We start from the raw sequence: 4640 nt of genomic DNA, 5'->3' as shown, positions 1-4640 counted from the left end.
GCGGACGATCAAACACCAGGAACACTTTTACAAAGGCAACAAGCCGCCAACAGACACAGGGCCTGAATTCTCGAATATCGAGTTATATTTAGCTATCGATAATTCATGGTCGACATGTACACGTTAAGATTTTAGTCAATGTAAGCCGATCTACGTCCGCCATCTAACAACAACCGACTTGTTCGAACTTTGCGAAATGCGAACTTCTGCCGGGCATATACCTGAAGAAACCAAGTGATCACTGTAACTGTAGTATTCCGTTCGACCGCAGAGGGCAGGCAAATGCAGGCATCGTCTTTGTATCGATTCTAGCAAGTGTAACCGTAATGTGAAATTTATCGAATGACTCATTCAGAATTCAGATGTGGGGATCGTAAGCAACGGTGGGGATAAGCGAATGACATATTGAGATGTGAATTTTGTTAATAGAATATTCTCCTTTGCATGTGGATTTAATTATTAGCCGTCTAGTGAAAACAGTTACCATTAATACACATCTAACTAGATTTGTGACAAGTATTGGAGACGGACATTATATTGTTTCTATAAATAACAAGTAATTTTCGATTAAAATACACACCAAGGAGTTTTTCCTTGGTAGTCTGTGTTAAAAACTGTATTTATAGTATTGTATTTTTATATACATAACAGGTGAGTTCCGAGTTATGCCTACATAATTATTATTGTTCTGATTAATAGTTTACTGTAAAGTAAGGTTACCAAATCTTTCTCACAATTTCCGGGGACAGATATCGACATATAAGTAAATAAATATTCCCAATACTTTCAACATTAGTTAGATTGCCATTCACTTGTATTGGTTTTACACAATTTATAGAATTGAAAGACCGGTGCTCATTCTATTTACAAAAAAAAAAAAATTTTCTTCTTTTCAGAAGAGTGAATTTTTTAAGCAGGTCTTGTCTAGAGTCCAAATTATCAGCAAATTCTTGACAGGTCATGATGAAGTTGGTTAAAATCCTGATCGTATAGATATAGGTACGTTTTTTTAGTAGGTTATTTTACGACGCTTTATCAACATCTTAGGTTATTTAGCGTCTGAATGAGATGAAGGTGATAATGCCGGTGAAATAAGTCCGGGGCCCAACACTGAAAGTTACCCAGCATTTGCTCATATTTAGTTGAGGGAAACCCCCGGAAAAACCTCAACCAGTTAAGTTGCCCCGACCAGGAATCGAACCCGGGCCACCTGGTTTCGCGGCTAGACGCGCTAATATAGGTATTATATATGTGATCAGGGATTAAGATAGCAAGCATATGACGAACAGAAGCATGACACGAACATTTTCTAAACTTATTCTGGATTTTTAACATATCCACGTAATGTTCATTGAAGAAACTCTCTCCACTGAACCTTACCTTATGGCTACAGAGGTAGTTCAACTTTTGGAATTGTACACAGCATTTTTTTTCAGACAAAAGACAAATTTAAAGTTCACCCCATTTTGAGCAAAGAAAAACATTTTCTTTATCCCACTTTATCATTTTCTCTGAAGTCACATATTTCAAGCAAGAAATTTTATTAAATAAATTATCTTCATCCAGGTCAAGTCCATCTATATTTGGAGAAATATAATGCATGTCTCTTCAATCTTTTTTCTTTCTAGAGGAGGCCCCAGTAATATCAGTACATTTCTTAGTTATCTTGTAAATGAATAACCCAAGCACTGGGATAGTCAACAGCATTTTCATCAAGTTCAAGAAACACACTGAGAAAATTGTTGTGAAATAAGAACCACTTCTTCTAGAGATACCTAAAAGTTGCTTAACTTAATTGGTGGTGGAATACATTTATCTTCTTTCCTGGTGTTCATTTTATATTAACCTCGATAACAATGGAAGACTCGACTGCAGTTAGTCAGCAAATAAATTCCCTATATGCTGGTTACGTCTTCACCTTCAGTTTTGATTATGGTATCATGAAAAAGCAGCAAAGTTGCATTAGCAAAATTTATCACAGCAATGTGCGATGAAAATTCGGGATATTTGGGAAAATATTATTAAATCCAGGGACGAATTTTGTTCTGGGACTGTCTCCGGGAAACTGATACGTCTCGTAACCTTACTGTAAAAGACTATGGTAGGCTAACAGAGCAAGAGGTACTATATAATATAACAGAATGTATTGTGATTGAGAGGTATTTACATGGGCTGAAAGTATGAATTTTGATAACTTCCGATGAAGAATGAACAAATTTCATTTAATAATACAGTGCGCTAAAGTAGAGAATTATTTTACGCTAAAATTCAATATCTGTTGCTGTCAGTTCCCCTGCAATAAATTACTACTAATGGACATTCGACATCTCATAAAATAACACAGAGGTGGCAGATAAGCTATAAACATTTTATGCAAAATAATATCGTAGGAACTCTGCAGTCTATGCAATAAATGAATTTGCTCATATTTTTGATGTACCATATGAAAAGGTATACAAAACGACATTTCGTGGGACTGTGTGAAACCACTCGGGTAACCTAGGAAATGAAAGAGAATGCCTGCATTGAGTCGCGGTAATGTGTAGCTACTGAAACCGTTTTACCAGTACTACATATTTGGTCCACATAAAATATTATTACATTTTTATTGTGTAGAGCCTGAATAGAAGCAGAAGGTGGCAAATTTGAGGTTTTACTCTTGGCCAGAAACGTTACATAGGTATACCAGACATATGCAGAGCTTTAAAAATTTTATGATGGCTAACCCTGTCACTAGTCAGCATAGTCGAATTACAGAAGCACAATTAAAAAATCTTACTCCCCCCCCCCCCCCACTCATCACAGACTAGTAGACGTGTGCTTTTTTGAAGCCCTTTATGAATCACGAATTCTCAACATTCACCTTCACTGTGGTGTAAGAATAATACTACTGTTACAGTGTACACTTTAATCATTTAGGCTTATCAAATAATTTGTTTCTATTCGTGTTATGTGGTAAACTGTTTCTCCGCGAATTATTATTGTTTTTCTTTCACAGATTAAAAATGCTGTTAACTCAGGATGAACTAAGAGAAATCGATTTGATAGAGACAAGAATTACAGAGCTAGAAAAGCGAGTTCTTGGAAATCTGCAGTCTACAGAAAACTACAGTCCTGTTGCTGAATCTCTTACAACTACAAATGCTCTGATAAATACTGCCCTTGTGGGTAGAGAGTCTGCTAATACGTTTATGAAAAGACTGGCCGAATTGGATAAACTGCTCGATCCTGCAGCTGAAGATAAGTCACTCGATTTGTCAGCCAAATTGGAGGAAGTACTTGTGATGGAACCACAGTTGCATCAAAACATAAAAACACTGAACCAGATACAGGAATTGTTACCGATGTTAGACAGTGAGCCCATAAAGAATGTGCCAAGTTTGATGGATAAGCTGGAGAAGCTAACATTGTTTTACTTAGATAAGAAACAAGAGACTGACAACATGACAAGCAATGTAATGGAACTTCTTCAGCAGTATAATATGATCATAATGAACATAACAAAGTCATTCGTACAATTTGAAGATATGGTTACCAAGTGTGAGATAGCTGCTCAGCCAAAGAAGGAAGTGGAATGAATTTAGGAAGTTCGACCTCTGTTTAATTATTGTAATTGTACTGAATTTTGGCATTAACTTATACTGAGATTAACATTTTTGACTTTATTTCATTGTATGTAAATTATTAACAATTTCAACGATATGTACATTTTAATTCTTAGCTGCCTGAAGTTCATCAAGTTATTTTTCTGATACGTACTTTCTTTTCTTGTTAATATCAACTTCCACCATAATTATCTCAGATGAGTAGCAATGAACATTTACTGATGTCTTAAGTTATTTCACATCAAATCTATGAATATTGAATGAAAGACAAAACTTTTAATTTTTTTACAGAAAAGTACCAAGCTGGTTAAGTATGAACACAATGTGAGATATATATATATATATATATATATATATATATATATATATAAAATGAAAAAAAATAAAATTATGAAGGTACAATTAAAAACATGGTTAATTATTATTACGTTTTAGGCTCTGTGGAATATGTTATTCTCCATTTCAGTGAAACTAGCGCAGAGTTAGTTCTTGTGATTTTGCAAGTGAAAATCTGCCATTACACTACCTTATTACTGATCAAAACTGGCGCTGAGATAAGTTAGTTCCAGTGATTTTGGAAATGAAAATCTTAAATTTATAAGGGATTTTGGTGAAACTTCGATATCTCCCATAGGAGATTGAAACCTTTTCACATTCCTCAGCTTCGTCACTTAGATATCCTCCACTAACTTTGTCACATAGGTCTGTCTAATGTCACTTAGCTATTTTCTCATTTGACCCCTCTAACTCGAACGAAACGAAAATAAGACGTCAGTCCAGTATGTGGTGTGGGGAAATATCGAAGATTGTCCGGGATATTTTGTGGAGATGCAGTTGATCGTATATGTAAGGCATAATAAAAGCCTAAACTAACCAAACCCAACCTGTCACAGATTCGTACATGCAAGGTGTATAAGCGGAGTACAAAGGAACTACCTCAGCACTAGTTTAGCCCAGGCCAGTATTGATAACATCACAAAACAAAAACTCACCAGGTTTTGAAAATTCTGCAAGATTCGTATATGCAAGATAAAC

The 4640-nt window shown here is 35.3% G+C and overlaps 1 long non-coding RNA gene across 1 annotated transcript; it reads left to right on the top strand.

Annotated features, from left to right (window-relative positions):
• Positions 1-225: 225 nt before the first annotated feature.
• LOC138700011 (uncharacterized) lies at positions 226-3953 on the top strand. The gene is made up of 2 exons (XR_011332143.1): positions 226-651; positions 2999-3953. It is a non-coding gene; the product is annotated as an uncharacterized lncRNA (long non-coding RNA).
• The last annotated feature ends 687 nt before the right edge of the window (positions 3954-4640 follow it).

This window comes from Periplaneta americana, chromosome 5 (genome assembly GCF_040183065.1).
Source record: "Periplaneta americana isolate PAMFEO1 chromosome 5, P.americana_PAMFEO1_priV1, whole genome shotgun sequence".
In the NCBI taxonomy this organism is placed as follows: domain Eukaryota; kingdom Metazoa; phylum Arthropoda; class Insecta; order Blattodea; family Blattidae; genus Periplaneta; species Periplaneta americana.
Note: the sequence above shows the minus strand (reverse complement) of the source record. Positions and strands in the feature narration are given on the sequence as shown.